General features: G+C 48.6%; 1 protein-coding gene across 2 annotated transcripts in view; it reads right to left on the bottom strand.

Moving 5' to 3' along the window:
- The window catches only part of KLHL29 (kelch like family member 29), a 525,589-nt gene that overhangs the window by 497,675 nt on the left and 10,070 nt on the right, over positions 1-17,844 (bottom strand). The window contains exon 1 of one of the 2 annotated variants that reach the window (XM_029072273.1): positions 13,054-13,098. The exons of the other annotated variant lie outside the window; for it this stretch is intronic. The gene's annotated coding sequence lies outside the window, so the exon portion shown is untranslated. Of the gene's footprint in view, positions 1-13,053; positions 13,099-17,844 lie in introns of those variants that run through there. 2 annotated transcript variants of the gene reach the window in all.

The following is a 17,844-nucleotide window of genomic DNA, read 5'->3' as shown; positions in this document are numbered from 1 at the left end:
GGCTTTTGTGCTGGGTCTCCTGCAGCCAACCCTTAGAACTGAAGAAAGAAGCTTTGAATTCCAGTCCCAGGATCGGAGCCAATCTCTCCGGCCTGCAGTGCTATCAGGTGTGGGGGCCTGGAGGTAGAAAATAGCTAGAGTTACACCTCACTGTGACTGGGTCTATGGTAATAAAGGGCCAGGCCTCAAAAGACACAGTGCTGCAGATACAGAGTTGAAGGTCACAGGAGCCCAAGGCAAGAGCCTTGACTGCAAGCTACTGCCCCTATCTTACCCTTTAAGGAAATACTAGGATGTTTCTCCCAGAACTTTCCAACTTTTTGACTCAGAAAATGCCTCATAATTGCTGTTAAATATTTTGGGGTACTTTGGGGTTAATATTTTTTGTCAAGCGCTTACTTTGTGACAGGCACCGTTCTAAGCATTGCGGTATTTACAAGTTAATCAGGTCAGGTATACATGGGATTCACAGTCTAAGTAGGAGGGAGAATGTGTAAGGAATCCCTATTTTGAAGTCAAGGAAACTGAGGCACAGAGAATTTGATTTGTCCAAGGTCCCACAGCAGGTAAGTGACAGAGCCAGGAGTAGAATGCAGGTCCCCTGACCCCCAGACCCGGGCTTTAACCACTAGGTCAAGCTGCTTCCCAGCTTGTAAACTGATCCTTTCTGTTAAATCTCCTTACTCAAACTTTGCCTACTGTTTACAAACAGTACAAACACAAATTACTGACTCTCAAATGTTTTTCCTGACAGATCTAAAGTGCAGCGAGGTGATGGTGGATATTCACTTAGAAGCAGCAAGTCAGACTCATGACAAACTGTAAAAAAAAAAAAGTCACCCAGATTCAAACCCATCCACCCAGTACACAGATCAACTGTATTTATGGAAGACTCACTGTGCGGAGCACTGTATTAAGCAATTGGGGAGTACAATATAACAGAGTTGGTAGACACATTCCCTGCCCACAGTGAGCTTACACTCTAGAGGGGGAGACAGACATTAATATAAATTATAGTTAGGTACATAGGTTCTGCGGCGCCAAGGGTGGGGTGAATAAAGGGTGCCAATCTAAGTGCAAGGACAATGCAGAAGGAAGTGGGAAAAGAGGAAATGGGGGCTTAGTCAGGGAAAGCCTCTTGCCCTCCCCTTGATCTACATGATCGATGGTCAGATAGAGGCTGGAGACACCTTTTCAGGTGGGGTCTGGTGATAAAATGGAGAAAGATACCTGCTCTCCCTCCCTCTTAGTCTCTGAGCCCCTTGAGGGATGGGGACTATGAATAATCCAATTAACATCTATCTACTACAGAGCAGCTCAGCACAGTGCTTGGCATGTAGTTTAATAGTGACTCTCATCATCCTCATCATTATACAGCACCAGATGCTTTTATGCTTGAGAAGCAGCATGGTTTAGTGGACTCAGCACGGGACTGGGAGTCAGAAGGAGCTGGGTTCTAATCCCAGTCCCACCACATGCCGGTTTTGTGATCTTGGGCAACTCACTTCACCTCTGTGCTTCAGTTACCTCATCTGTCAAATGGGGATGATTTGCTTGTAACCACCCCGGCGCTTAGTACAGTGCTTGGCACATAGTAAGCATTTAATAAATACCATAGTTGTTCTAATTATTCTCTGGGCCTGTTACCTCATCTGTAATAAGGGGATTAAGAGGGTGAACCCCATGTGGGACAGGGGACCGTGTACAAACTGACTAGCTTGTATCTACCCCAGCGCTTAAAACAGTTCTTGGCAGAGTAAGTGCTAAACAAGTACCATTATTATTATTAGATTCCAGTATCTTTAAGTTTCCAGCCTCCCTCCCACTTGACTATTGTCGCTGATTTCTGCAGCTGAGAAGTGGCACACAGACCTGAAATGGGGATGCAACCTAGAGCCCACGGAGGGCTCCAGGGTCCCCCTGGAGAAACGCTCTGAGTTTGAGCAGGCTTCTGTAAAATGCTGCATTACACCATCTATCTAGCATAATAATAACCGTTGTTAAGCGTTTAGTCTGCATAAGCACTCTAAGCCCTGGGGTAGATTCAAGTTAGTCAGGTTGGACACTGTCCCTGTCCCACGAGGGACTCACATTCTTAACCCCCATTTTCCACATGAGGTGACTGAGGCCCAGAGAAGTACAGTGACTTGCCCCAGGTCACACAGCAGACATGAGGTGGGGCCGGGATTAGAACCCTTGACCTTCTGACTCCCAGGACTGGGCTCTATCTAAGCCATGCCGCTTCTCAACATAAAACGCAGGCAGCGTCTCGAGTGTCTCAAGATCCGGCATTTGTGAGGGCCATCGGGAGCCACCAGGACACAGGTGTGACTGGAGCAGTCGTTCCCACCTTTCTGAGTTGGACTCACGCTGGCACACACAAGCACACACACAAATACACAAACCACTAAGTTTAGATAGAATGATACAATTGGAGTTTTACGTATAGACTAATTGCATTTGGAGTTGGGCTAACCAGATGCATTTTTCATTTATAGTAAAAAACTTTTTAAAAATCGGTCACAAAAAATATTCTAATTTAAAAGCAAAATAACCCAGATAGAATCAATCAATGGTATTCACCGAATGCATACTTTCTGTGCAGAACCCCGTACTAAACGCTAGAATCAGAAAACATGTCTTTTCAAAACCGCAGTGATTACACATCAACTTCTTTTAATATAATGATGCAAAAATTCAGTAGCATATATAGCTAAACAACATCACAGAAAGTACAGGAGTAAGGGTTGTCGGCTGAAACTATCTTGATTCTCGGTTATTTTTATCACTGAGTAGGGGTGTATACCGACACAGAAAATTCACTTCCTTCAAAACACATTAAAAAATCAACTGATGATGCCAAAGACAACTCACAGTGCAGAGGTTCACTACCAAATGCCACATCCAAAGCCTGAAACACCAACATGTTAATCACTTGCCAAAGAAGGGGTCACTCTGATTACACCGTTAAGTTCCTTGTGGGCAGGAAACTTGTCTACCAACTTTGTTTTGTACTTGCTGAAGTGCTGAGAACAGTGCTCTGCACACGGTAAGCATTCAAATACCACTCTCTGATGGAAAACATTTAGCAATTACTTGATGTTTGCCCAGTTGGTATTTAACATTTCATATGATCAGGTCCTTGAGGGCTCTGTCTGCATCTTTTCCCTTCATTGTACTTTCCCAAGTGCCAAGTTCAGTGTTCCACACACAAGAGGTGGCTAATAAATACTACTGATTGCTACTGGGATCTTGAGGGATTTAATGGTCAACTCAATGAGGCTGAAAAGAGAACAAGGGAACAAAAATGTAAAGAGCCTGTGAAGTTCCCGCTCATTTTTCCTTGACGGCTCATAGCAAGAGCGCTTTTAATAGCAATGTCCACACCCTCTACAGAGGTGAGAGTCTAAGAAAAGGTAACCAGGCTGGAGACTTCGAACTAACCTGAAGCAGCTATCATTCGTCAGCAATTGTAGCCATGCCCTCAAGGTAATTAGGAAGCAAAATGTGAGATTTTTGTGCTCTCAAATAACACCGTTGAGCATTTCTGGCATGGAAACAGAGGCACTTCTCAACTCGAAATGCATCCTCACTGCTCCAACGAGGACAGATACAAGGGTTGGAGCCACTGCCGAGGTCCCTGCTCCTCTCTTTCCCCCCACTTCAAAGGCCTATTGAAGGCACATCTCCTCCAAGAGGCCTTCCCTAAGGTCCTCCTTTCCTCTTCTCCCACTCCCTTCTGCTCCGCCACGACTTGTTCCCTTTATTTATCCCTGCTACAAGCACTTATTATTTATAAATTTATTTATATTAATGTCTGTCTCCCCCTCTAGAACCTAAGCTCACTGTGGGCAGGGAATGTGACTGTTTGTTATATTGTACTCTCCCAAACACTCAGTACAGTGCTCAGTACATATGGCCGACTGCTCCTACGAACTGCCAAGTCTGAGCATGGCCATTTCACAAGAAAAGACTTTGCTGTCTCCTCACCAGGATGCTGTCCAGATGATTTCTCGAAATCTTTTTCAAAACTGGAACGTCTGGAGGGCTTTTGTTTGCATTTGAGGAGTCAGACATGCCTGATGAGGAGGCGGCGAACAAAATCTCAGCACCTCAAGTGGAAGCAGCTTTGCCCTGCTGTGCCTTTATATCTATGGCAAGGATCCACAAGCTTGAAAACCAGACTGAACTTGGGGCATTTGGATTGTCAACAAGTTTAATCTTCCTGATGGTTTTTCCACCTCTGGATTCTAAGGGTCTGGGTTTTCAGAATTCCTTCGCTTAAAATTCAGGTGGGAAAACAAACAATGGTCAATCTTGGAAAATTGTCATTTTGTGACAAGATCCCACCTTCTCTCAGCACCTGGGGTTCACACTGTTTCTCAGCCTCCAGTAACCGGAAACAGACACTTTTTGAGAAGGCCAGGAGGAGGAAGAAGCTAAAGCTATGCTCATTCAGGTTCCCAAAGAGCTGGGCAAAATCTCCCCCACTCTTCCAGAGCTTTAGTGCTCTGCATTGGTGAATGGTATCTTTGGCATCTTTGTAGACTGTAAGCTCTGCGTGATCAGGGAACACGTCTACCAACTCTGTTGTAATGTCTTTCGACCCACATATTCAATCTGTCACCCAGTCCAGATGGTTCAACCTTCACAACATGGCTAAAATCTGCCCATTTCTCGCCATTCAAACTGCTACCAGGTTAAATCCAAGCACTTCTTTTATCCTGCCTTGATTACCGCATCAGCCCCCTTGCTGACCTCCCTGCCTCTGGTCTCTCCCCATTCCAGTCCATACTTCACTCTGCTGCCTGAATCATTTTTCTACAAAAACGTTCAGTCCGTGTGTCTCCACTTCTCAAGAACCTCCAGTGGTTACCCATCTACCTCCAGATCAAATACAAACTCCTTACCGTTACCTTAAAGGCTCTCAATCACCTTGCCCCCTCCCCCCATCTTATCTCTCTGATTTCTTACCATAAACTCAGCCCACAGACTTCTCTTTTCTAATGCCAACCTAGTCAATCTCATCTATCTCTTCACTGATCTCTAGCTTACGTCCTACCTCTGGCCTGGAACTCCCTCCCAATTCATATCCGACAGTTATTCTCCCCACCTTCAAAGCCATATTAAAACTACATCTCCTCCAAAGGTCCTTCCTTGACTAAGCGCTCATTTCCTCTATTTCCTCTCTCATTCGCACTGCCCTTGCAACTTGATTTGTACCCTTTATTCACCCCCCCGCCCCCCGCTCCACAACACTCATATCCATAACATATAGGCATATATTAATGCCTGTCTCTCCTTTCAGACTGTGATCTCTGGACTGTGGGCAGGGACCATGTCTACCAAATCTATTACATTGTACTCTCCAAGCACTTAGAACTGTGTTCTGTATGCAGTAAGTGTTCAAGAAATGATTGATCGATTGACACTTGCCCAAGTGCTTAGTAAAGTGCGCTGCCCAAAGTAAGCACTCAATAAATACCATTGGTTGACTGACTGATTGTGCTTTAATAAGGGCTTTATAACTCCAGAGAGCAGCTGCTCTTTGGTTCATATAAGTCGTGAGGTGGGTGAAAACCCAGACAGAGAGAAGATGTGGTTCATACCAGGACCAACCCAAAGAGACCTTCCATTAAACTAACCTGCCTGAAGCTTTCCTTGAAAACGATAAAAGACTGACAAAAAGGGGAAAAAATGGTGGAGAGGATGAAACAGTAGGGGAACTAGTGTTGAGGAGGAGAGGGTCTTGATAGACACAGTAGTTAAGTTTTCTTTCTTAGGCCTTAGATTATACTGTTTCTTGGGACCTAAATGATCAGCTTAACAAATAACTTGCCAGAATGAAATATCTACCATTTTGGTCAGTTCTTTGCTTATGTGGACCTCCTCCTAACCTGCTTCCTTGGCTAGGATGCAGATTTTTAACCTTATAAGAATTATAGTGCCAGCTTTGCGGATGAAACAAATACAAACCAACCTCTTGATTTATACACCCAGAGCTCAGGAATGAACAGGACTGTCAGACCAGCCGTTAAAAACGTATGCAAGATTAGACCACTTTAAAGACTAGACGGTAAGCTTATTTTGGGCAGGGAATGTGTCTGTTTATTGTTGTGTTGTACTCTCCCAAGCATTTAGCACAGTGCTCTGCACACAGTAAGCGCTCAAGGAATACGTTTGAGTGAAGGAATGAACAAGCTCCTGAGATCATCATAGGAAAATTAATTTATAATCAAGGGATCAGCTCTGGTGACAAGAACTTTGCTGAGCAAACCACATCACTGTATTCACGTCTCACACAGATTCTCCATCTGGTGCATGACCAAGTCTGGTTCGTCATCTCCACACAGGGATCCCGTGAAGTGATAACCTATGCAGATCCTGGAGTTACTGCTCAGAAAAAAGAAATGATGTAAATTCCAGTGAATACTCTCCTTGCCTTCATGAAGGAAGATATTAGTCTTACAATAAAAGTAACAAAGACTCTCATCATCACCATCAATGGTGATTATTGAGTGCTTACTTTGTGCAGAACACTGTACTAAACAGTCGATAGGGTACAACTATAAATCCCATCTGGATCAGCTAGAAGTTGCTAAGAAAAGAGCATCTTCTCATATGTAAATCGTTAGTAACTACACAAGAAATTCAACTAGTGATCTGGGATTTAGCCACCATTAGGATCTAGGTTCAGACTAAAGTTATTTCATTTCCTGAAGGCATAGATTCAGAGTGGGGTTTGATTTAAAGGTTCTATTTTTATAACAGGCTCTATTGTTTCTTGTTTGCTTTAAATCTAAATAACTGAATGGAAACCTATCTCTGAGCAACTTCTCCATGCTGCAATTCACAAACCTAACGGTATGGAGACCAGAGAAACTAAAATAAATCATCTTGGTTGGACAAAACATACCTGACATTTTGTGATTTAAATATTAATTGCTAGAATATAGGGCTTTATGAAGGGTCTGAAGCGAAAAGCTCTTAAATGAACCTAAATCTACGACATTTTTGCTCCTCGCGCTATGCTTTTCGGGGTGGACCCAGATGAGAATAATAATAACGATGATACTTAAGTGCTTACTATGTGCCAAGCACCGTTCTAAGATAAGTCTCTGTTTTAAATTTGTTTGCTATCAAAACATATATGATTCAATTCCAAACATGACAAATTAGGGCCTTTTTGGGTTTTGATACTATAACAGGATGGTCCTTTAAGCTCATTTATAAAGAATTTGAGGGATGCTTCGGGGCTCTGTAGAAATGTTTTGTGCAAACAACAGAACAATTTTTATAATGCACACCCATTTGGCTCATTTTCAGTCTGATTGTGCTTTTGTCAATGAGTCATACAAATAGAATATTGTCATACAGAAATTGCTATTCAAAGTTGCCAAATACATCCATAGAATCAAACACTTAGGAATTCAGAGAATCGAAAATCCAAATTTAAATTTGAAAAATTGTCGGAAGCCCGCAAAAGTCTCCAGGTCTACGTTCTTCGTCGATCGCTAGTTGGCCTCTAGTGATCATAATAGCAAGTCATGTACCCTCCTCAACCCCACCCCCTCCGCCTCTCTGGAGTTGGTTTCGCTGTTGAGTATGAAGAACCACTGCCATTCAAAATAGTTGGGAGATTCTAGTCTGGCTTTGAGGTTCGGACACAAAGATCTCCCATTCTGAAATGAAAAACGGTAAGCGGTTCCCTGTTTTACAGCCTACTTTTTTGCCCAATTGTTCCTCCATTAGAAAAACAAACACAGTCTTGAAATTAGAGAACTCACAGCCAAAATTACCTTCTGCGTACTTCAAATGGTTAAATTATCCTCTCCCAATTTACGGCATTGTTTTCACTGCAGTTGAACAATTTTCTTGAAGGGATAATGGATGAACTTCACCAGCTCAGCCAGCTTTCTCTATTATAAACGTTCATTTAAAATAATCAACTGCAAGCTTCCTTCTAGCGGGACCCTGCCAGTGAAGCTCTGGCCACCTTGACAAATGACGTGTAAACAACTCTACTTCTCGCCTCCGTTCGGTTCTCTTTCCCTTGACGAAAGCGCAGAGAATCTCTGTGTGAACTCACAGGATAGTTCTTTCAGGCCTATTTTAGTAGTTTCTCGCCACAGAATTTAGGAGCCAGCCCTCTTCAAATCCTGCAGGAATGGAAAAAAAAGATGACCCCAGAGGTCCAAAAATAATAAAATCCTCACCTCTGCCCCAGAATGTTTTCAAAAGTGATTCAAATGGTTTTAATCCTTTTTCCCTCGTTCTACACGTGATCTATACTATTTTTTTTTCCTGCTACCAACAACATGTTCTTACTAGTCCGATTGGTTCTGATTTTGTTCCAACACACATTTCTTGAGATTCAGTCCTTTCATTTAGTACCACAAAGAGTCAGGGTACTTGCTGAAGCTTACGATTTTTCCAATACCTAGAAATTTGCAAAGTTAGATTAGAGTCTGCAGATATCAAAGGGCCGATGAGTTCCTGGCCCATTATCAAAAGAAAGTGATATTACCCAAAATGTTTCCCCATTGTTAGTAAAACCAGTAAACAAATATTGTTTCTCTAAAACGGAATAGGTGCCGTGGGCATAATTGGAAGGTTTCCCTCCTTTTTTTATGAAACATGCGACTCTGATCACCGATAGAGGAAGATCAGAGGAAAGAAGTTCAGTTTTTACTTTGCACCAAGAGGTCACTCAAGCTTAAGAGTTGGAGATACTAAGAACAAAGTAGAAAATAAGAGTAGAAAATAATTATTCTTGGATAACTGTGCTGGCCTTAAAAAAAAAAAAGCCACCACCACAAAAACAAAAAAACCACAGAACCATATAAAGAAATACTGTAAAACAAAACACCCTGAAGGAAGAAAAAAGGAAACAACAAAACGCAACTCTCTACTTGTACCAACCTCCCTTCCCCAATCAAGTATTAAGACCCAAGAGCTACATTCGCTGGAGTAGGTTTATTCTCCATTAGGATCAAAGAAAGTTAGGATGTTTGGATGCAACAAGATTTAAAAAAAACAAACCCAAAAACTCCTCACCATGAAAATGTATGACCATGTTAAGAACAAGAAGAGACAAGCAAGAAATAGAAAAATAGAACTGCATTCTGAGACCAGGAAAAAGAAGAAAAAAGTTGCAGTATTTGAATTAGTGTGTGATTTTTAAAGATATATTTAGGCACTCCAGTTGGGGAAATAAAAAATTGGTTAGATCAGCATGACCATCCATGAATATAAAAATGAACAAGATTTGAATCGGCAAAGGATTAGCCTAGTTTAAACTGACAGGTGTTGATAATAACTGTGACACTCAATCCACACTCTCACGTACACTTCTAAGACACACATTCCTAGAAAACGTAAACCGATTTCTCAAGTTCCTTTGACATAGGGTAGATGCAAGCTACTCCCCCTCCACTCCCCCAAGATTAGAAAATGTAACAGCAGGGACTGATTTAATACTACTTGGTATAAAAGCAATTTGCAAAAATAACCATTTTCATCCACTTGATGTGAGAAACTAGTGTTAGGAAAAAAAAAAAATCACTCTTGTTTCTACCACTTTGTTACACAAACCTTTCCTAAAATCGAATCCACTGTTCCGCTTATCTCACATTAAGTACTCGAAGTATGACCACTACTTATTAGAAATGCAATTAAAAAGTGACAAAAACTAGATTCCCCCCCCCAGCCCCGACTGGATGCAGATGAAAACCAGCAACCCTTAATCTATTTGCTACCATGACAACCATACGCTATTTTATTTCGGTAAAACACTAGACATTTCATTCGCAAGGTTATTTGCAAAGGAAGTCTGAGATCTATAAATTTCAATAACCGCATCCAATCAGAAAACGAGAACGTAAAAAGGCAAAAAAACCCCGCTTCTTAATTTGGAAAATGAGGGTAAGAGAACTAGGTAGATGCAAGACAACTTCTACTTAAATGGTTCTTGATGCATCCCTCTATAAACCAATTAAAATGCCATTAAATTTGAATATAGTTTAAACCACATATGCTAGAAATTCTCTCATTTAGGGTTGAGTAATAAAACAAAGAAACTCTAGCACATTAGGCTGAAACTTATTTTAATCACCACCAGTAAAATAATGCATATCAAGAATACACGTTTCATGTGGGAGATGTGAAACTCCCCCCGCCCCACCCCATTTAAAAATGCATTATTCAACGGTGTTTATCTTTAAGTACAGATCCAACTTTTTTTTTTTTTTTTTTTTAAGATATAGAGAACAAGTTCTCATTTGCCTGAACCTTAGAAAGACAAAACTGACTAAATTTAACATCATTCATTCTAAACCAGAAAAGGCGTCGAAGGCACGGTATAATTGGGAATAGAGTAAAAATATAAGTGGCACGGCCCTGGAAGCAGGTAGTCTGAGCAGTTCAAGAATTAGGAGAAAATACAGCAGTGATCTATTCTTCTACTGGAAAAAAAAAAATCGTTTTCTGGAAATGGAACCAGAGACGGCTACCTCTGCTTTACTAAACAGAGGATAAAGATGCCAATACTTGAGTTGGACTTGGGCTACACAGATCACAACATCTATCCAAGGGATCGAAAGTGTCAGCAGATGGGAAAACGTGGTACTCGGAATCGCCTTCAAGTTGGGAGTAGTTCGGCTTTATTTTGCAGAGCAGCTAACGTACTTTATATAAAGCTCCGGCCGATGGAAACGCACGGAGAACTCTCCAACGAGACTGACCTCAACTAGTACTCTGGCACACAAAATCAGATCTTCCCTTACGAGATTTTTGCCATCCTGAAGGTGCGTCTCTGATCATCTCTGCCCCTTTTCCAACCTCCGGTGCAGTCGACTTAAATACACACCAACTCACCACCACCAGAGCTCCTATTTGGGGAGAATCACTTGTGTTTCGCGGCTCTTCTCGGGGGGGGGGGGGGGGGGCTCCATTCAAGTGTCTACAACTGGAGCCCTGAGGTCCCCTTTCAAAATCTGGACCACGGCATAAGCACGACAAGCTTGAAATAAAAGTGTACCGGCAGATCAACAGTGCGACCAGATCACAGGAATTAACCGGCGGAGCTTCCAAGGAGAGCAGCAAAGAGGCAGGGGGTGGTGGGGGCAAAAAAAAAAAGAAAGAAAGAAAAAGAAAAAAGGCTGAAAACAGAGCCAGGACGGGTGATCACTTCAGCTCCTGGACACGGGCACGGCCAGACGGACACTTCCAAAGCCAACCTCCTCCCCGCTCCCTCTCCCATTTCCAGATACAAAGGAGATCCTCAGAGCTGGTTGCTTCTACTACCTGTAATTTTCTTTTTCCTTGCTCTTTGTGGGCAGGGAGTGGGTGGTAGATGGTACCCTCCCAACCGCTCAGGACGTAATATTAAGCAGGATCGTCTCCGTCAATCGCGAAATTGTACTTCCCAGGCGCTCAGTACAGTGGTCCGCACACGGTGAGCGCTCAATAAATACGACTGAATGGAGATGAAGATTGGGAGGACCTTGCCGGGGGGCGGGGGGCAGTTGGTTTTCCCAGCAGGGTGGGCTGAGGAAAGATGCCCTCCTCAAAAGCTGCCAGGCTGGGGGGGGGGGGGGGTTATCAAGGGGTGGAAGAAAAAGGACTGAAGCCAGGGCTCGTTTTGGGATGGATTTTTTTCCCCCCCCCATCTGAGATACGACCGAGGTGTGAGGGTCTTCAAAAGTGTCCCTAGCCCTAAGGCCCCCAGGCCGCCCCCCCCCCCCATTCCACCGTTTTTCTCGAACGCTTACTGGTTGCAGAACACTGTACTAAGCGCTTGGCAGGTACAATTCGCCAAACAGAGACGATCCCCGCCCAATGGGCTCAGAGTTTAGAGGGGGAGGAGACCGACGGCAAAACAAGCGGACAGGCATCAATAGCATCTCCGAAGCAGCGTGGCTCAGTGGAAAGAGCCCGGGCTTGGGAGTCGGAGGTCATGGGTTCAGATCCCCGCTCCGCCGCCGCTCAGCGGGGGGGGAGGGGGGGGGGGACCGCGGGCAAGTCGCTTCACTTCTCCGGGCCTCAGCTCCCTCCTCTGGAAAATGGGGATGGAGACTGAGCCCCACGTAGGAAAACCCGATCGCCTCGTATCCTCCCCAGCGCTTAGCACACAGTAAGGGCTTAACAGATGCCGTCATTATCATCTCCGTGGTGTCAGCCCCGGGTTTTCTCCCCTGTCTGGCTGGGGAGAGGGTGTACCCCCATGGGGGTGGCTTGGGATGCCCAGCTCTGGGAAGAGCGAAGCTTCCCCCAGCCGGGCACCGGAGTCCGGAGGCTTACAGGGGGGCACCGAGAGGACCCTCCCCAAGCCCGGAGGCCCTCTGGGGGCTAGGACCAGGGCCGGCAGGGCTAGCGGATGGGGGCTGGACTTCCAAGAGGGGTTCACCTCGTCCATCCTCTCTCCCCCCCCGTTCCCAGGGCCCATCCTCCGTCCCCCCCCGTTCCCAGGGCCCATCCTCCGTCCCCCCCCGTTCCCAGTGCCCATCCTCCGTCCCCCCCTTCCCAGTGCCCATCCTCCGTCCCCCCCTTCCCAGTGCCCATCCTCTCTCCCCCCCTTCCCAGTGCCCCTCCTCTCTCCCCCCCTTCCCAGTGCCCCTCCCTCCTCTCTCTCCCCTTCCCATCCTCTTGCACCGACACAGGGAGGAAGTTTTTTTCCCTCCTCCTCCTCCTGCTGCTGCTGCTGCTGCTGCTGCTGTGGCCGAGGCAGCGCAGGCGCAGGGGACGGGTGAGAGGCGGGCGGCCGCCGCCAGCCGGCCGATGCCACCCCCGCCCTCCCCTCGCCTCCTTCCCCGTGCCCAGCGGAGCCCCTGCCCCTCCGGGCGCCTCCGGGCGCCTCCGGGCCCCCCCGGGCCCCCCCGGGGCCCCGCGGCCAGCCGGAGGGAGACCGACCCCCGCCCCCCCGGCCCTCCGCCGGCCCCCCCGCCTCCTGCCGCTTGCACCCTGCGCTGTGCGCTCCGCTCCTTGCGCGCCCTGCCCCTGGGGCTCTCCAGCCTTTGCCCCGCGCCCCGCACCCGTCCGGCCTCTCTCTCTCACCTCCCCGGGGCTGGCTCCGGCTCAGGGGCCTCGGCGGGGCGTCCTGCGGGGTCCCGAGGAGGGGGGTGGCCGGGGAGGTGGGGGGGTCGGAGGCGTCCTTGGCAGGCGGAGAGGGTACAGTTCCTCCTCTCCCTCCTCCTCCTCCTCCTCCTCCTCGTCCTCCTCCCGGGGAGGATGCCCCCGCGGAGAAAAAGAGCCGGAGCGAGGGAGAGGTCTCTCACCGCGGAGGCGGCGGCGGCGGGCTAGGCATCTCCCCCCAAGAGAGCGGCCCCCCGAGGCCGCAGGGCTTCGCTCAGGGTGGAGGGCGCAGGGGCTGGACGCTCCCGGAGAGGTCGGGCGAGCGCGGCGCGGGAGGGCCCTCCTGCCCCTGGCTCTGGCTCCGTCTCTGCCGCCGAGATCTCTGTCTCTGCCCCCCCCGCCTCGGGTTGCAGCTCCCGGGGTGGCGGCTCCCGCAGCCCCGGTCCTCGCGGCTCCCGCGGCTCCTGCAGCCGCAGAGCCCGGACCATGCTCCTTCCCGGCTCCCGGATCCGACACACACTGCCCGTCCGCCTCGGCTGGAAAAGGAGGCGTCCCCCTCTGCCGAGGGGCGGGGAAAAGAAAGAAAGAAAAAAAAAAAAAAATCCCAGAGCTGGGGGGGGGGGGGGGCGGGGGGGGAGCCGAAGGAGCAGGGTCCCAGCCGGGGCGGAGGGTTTAGGGGAGAGTGGGAGCCCCGAGCTGGGCTCCCCGCCTTCCCCCCGAACACGCCCACACCCCCGGGGAAAGCAGGACTGGCCGCTGCACCCTGAGCCCGCTGGGGACGGGGACTCTCTCTCTCTCTCTCTCTCTCTAATAATGATCGTGGTGGGATTTGTTAAGCGCTTACTACGTGCCAAGCACCGTTCTGAGCGCTGGGGCGGGGGGGGGGGGGATACGAGGCGATCGGGTTGTCCCACCCGGGGCTCACGGCTTTTAACCCCCCTTTCCCAGATGAGGTCACTGAGGCCCAGAGAAGGGAACTGACTTGCCCCAAGTCAACACAGCCGGCAAGGGGCGGAGCCGGGATTAGAACCCGCGACCTCTGACTCCCAAGCCCGGACTCTTTCCACTGAGCCACGCGGCTCCGCCCACAACAACAATAATAATAATAATAATGGTATTGGTTAAGCGCTCACTACGCGCCGAGCACTGCTCTAAGCGCTGGGGTGGGAGGGGAGGGGGCGGCTACCAGGGAATCAGGTTGTCCCGCCGTCATCCCTATTTGACAGCTGAGGTCACCGAGGCCCAGGGGAGTGAAGTGACCCGCCCGCCGTCGGCCAGCTGTCAGTGGCGGGATTAGAACTCACGACCTCGGCCTCGCAAAGCCGGGCCCCCGAGCCACGCTGCTTCCCGGCGGCCGGGCCGGCCGGCTGCGCAAGGGCAGAGGGTTTAGGGGAGAGTGGGAGCCCCGAGCTCGGCTCCCCTCCTGCCCCAAACACGTCCACACACGCCAAAAGCCAGGACTGTCCTCTACCCCCCGAGACCGCTGGGGACGGGGCTTCTCTCTCTCTCGAAGAAGAAGAAGAAGAAGAAGAAGAAGAAGAAGAAGGATGATGGGGTTGTTAAGCGCTTCCTCTGGTCCGAGCACCGCTCTAAGCGCTGGGGGGATACAAGGAAATCGGGTGGTGGCACAGTCTTCATCCCTTCGTCCCCAGGAGCATCCCGGAGGCCCGGGGAAGTGAAGTGACCTGGCCGGTGTCAGCCGGCTGCCAGTGGCGGGATTAGAACCCGCGCCCTCCGACTCCCAAGCCTGGGATCCCGCCGCGGAGCCCCGCCGCCGCTTTTCATCCATTCGTTGGGGGCGGGGGGCGTTTATCGAGCGCCGTGCTAAGCGCTGGGAAAGTACAATCCGGCAACATGGGCGGGCGAGTCGTACTGGCCCAACGCTTAGCACGGCGCTCTGCACTCAATAAGCGCCCGAGGCGAACGACCGCACGGGATGACGCCGTCCTTCTATCGGAACGGATGGCGAGGAAACCCAGGAACCGAGGGCCGATTGGACCGTGCGCCCGTTACCGGGCCGGGATCGTCTCCCATCCGTTCCCCACTTGTCCGTTCCGAGCGCTCAGTACAGTGGTCCGCACGGAGTAAGCGCTCACTAAGTACTACGGAAGGAAATCCGAGCCGAAAAGCGGGTCCCCCCGCCCTGGGCCACTGCCCCCGGGGGCGATTCCCTCCCGTCCCTGCCAGGGCGAGCTAAAATTGGAAACCCCCCTTTTAAAACCCACGGGGGGCCCCCCGGGACTCAAGGGAGGAAAATCCGGGGACGACTTCGATCGATTTCTTTGCCGGCCTCTCCTCGCCAGAACCGCCCCCTCCGAAAATCCCGAACGCCACGGACGCCTTCTAAATATTCCCCGGTTGCAACGCTCCGGCTCTTTTGGGAACGATCGAGCTTCCCGGGCAAGGATTCCCGAGATGACGCCCCTGGGGGGCCCGGGGACGTCGGGACCCTCGGCCTCTCCCGATTTAGGATCCCGAGATGTGGCAACGGGAAAGCCTCCCTCGCATCCTCCCCCCCGCCCCCGCCCACACCTCACCGTTTCCCATTCCCGATTCCCCTGGCCCCGCTGTCCAGATTCAAATCTCCTGTCGATTTAAACAAGCGGTATGCCGGGCTCCTGTGGAGCCGAGAACCCGTCTCCCAGAGGGAGAAAAAGTTCCTTAAAATGCCCCGGTTGTGAGGGCGACGAGCTCGGAGTCCCCATCTCCGGTACAGTCACGGCGATTTACTAGCTTTTAAATCGTTTTCGTCACCCCCCCCCCCCCCAACCCCATCCCTGGCCTATTGTTTTCATCGATGCAGGTAGATGGTACTCTGCAACTCGGAAAAATTACAGAAAATCATTTAAGGACTTCATCCTACCTCCGATTTAAAAAGTCCTACCGAAGTGCAGAAGGAGAATGCGCCATCTGTCCGCTCCCCTCCGGGCCCGTTAATATTCAGAATGAAACATCGGCACCCTCGCTTGGAAACACTATTTTAATCAATGGTTAAACTCACGGCAAGTACGGGAACTTGTCGGACAAAACACTTTCAATTAAGGTAGGTAGGCTGCCTATAGATTTTTCCTTTTTTTTTGGTCATATTCCCAAAACGGCTTCTGTAGAAGGGAAAGAGCTCGATTCCGGAGAGTTCCCAACGGCTCCCCCACCCACTCACCTGTAATCCATTTCTGAGGGGAGATTCCGATTGTCTCGGGTTTCCGTCGGCCATTAGAATGGCACAGACGGGTTATGGTCTCCACAGAAATCTTGCGAATGAATACAGAGGACTCTCCCGGCCCGTGAAACGATCCCGGTGCGACCCGGGACGAGAGAAGTCGATGAACCTATGATTTACGGATTTGCTTTGCTCTACTTAGATTGGGAGCCCCATGGGGGATTGGGTCTGCCAACTTGTATCTATCCCAGTGCTTGATAGTAACACTTCAACAACAACAACGTTCAATTCATTATTCACCGTGGAGTGGCATCTTCAAAGTTCCCGTGAGTACCCAGTATAGAAAAAGCACGGAAAAATATTTCCGACGGCTAACCGGTGAGGAGAGAGAACAGGACAGTAATCAACCGCTCCATCAGATTTATCGATCCCTTACTGTGCGCGGAGGTACCGTATTAAGCGCTTGGGAGGGGACAACGTAACGGAGCTGGTGAACACGTTTCCTGGCCACGACAAGCCTAGGAGTCTAAATCGTGAGGTGTTACGATGCCTTCGCTTAAGATATGATTATGGGTGCTGAGGTAATCAGGTTAGAGGAAGAAGAGATTTCTAAGAGCGAGAAATTAATCGGTGATGTGAAAGTCCAGTGATACCCCACGATACGGGGGGGGGGGGGGGTTACGTCCCTTAAAGATTTGGTTGTTTAAACGAATGACCACATCTTGGGGTAGGTTCTGTCTCTGACTTACACGTTCTAAATCAGTATCTATTCCAGACCTCTGAGAAAATAATATGAAATTATCTGGTATGTAGCCTAACTACCGCTCATAATCTTTTTAAAGTAATTCAAAGCATAAACCTCCCAAGAGTTACTAAATGAGGAGTTGAAAAATGGCAAATCCAAGTAGGAGGCCACAGAAGTTCAAACATACTGTTAAGTGTGGGAAAGACTTTTCATCTCTCGTGAAGAATGCGTCCAATATAGAGCGGATGACAATCTTTTCTTCACAGAGTATCTTGTGGCCGGCTAATCTGAACTTCCCTCTTGATGAGGGTCTTAAAGCTTTTTTGTTTGTTTTAAATAAATTTCTGTCCTTTGCTCAGTGGAAAAGAAATGGCCTAGTGGAAGGGTCTGGGAGTCGGAGGGCCTGAGTTTTAATCCTGGTTCTGGCTTTTGCCTGCTTTGTGACCTTGGGCGAGTCGCCTCATTTCTCGGTGCTAAGTTCTCTGGGTTAAGTTCACTTAACTTCTTAGTTCCCTTATCTTCAGCATGAGGATTCAATACCTGTCCTCTGCCCTAGACTGTGAGTCCCATATGGGACCAAATCATCTTGTAGCTACCCCCAACACTAAGTGCTTGGCGCATATTAAGCACAAAAAAACCTCACAATTAACATTATTTTGAATCATTGGCCTTTTTTAAAATCATATTTGAGCTCTTACTGTGAGCAAAGCACTGCACTAAGCGCTTGTACTAAGGCCTGATCTCTGAACCCTCTCAGCCTAGAATTCTTCTCACGATAGATGGTGTACATTTGTCCATAAAGGCCCTCTTTAGCGATTGCCCTCCCTCGACTCGGAAAGGACGTGAGCTCTATGTGCTCCTCAAACCC

The sequence above is a fragment of the Ornithorhynchus anatinus genome, chromosome 9, assembly GCF_004115215.2.
Source record: "Ornithorhynchus anatinus isolate Pmale09 chromosome 9, mOrnAna1.pri.v4, whole genome shotgun sequence".
NCBI classification, from domain to species: Eukaryota; Metazoa; Chordata; class Mammalia; order Monotremata; family Ornithorhynchidae; genus Ornithorhynchus; species Ornithorhynchus anatinus.
The sequence above is the reverse complement of the archived record's forward strand: the minus strand, read 5'-3'. Positions and strand labels throughout refer to the sequence as shown.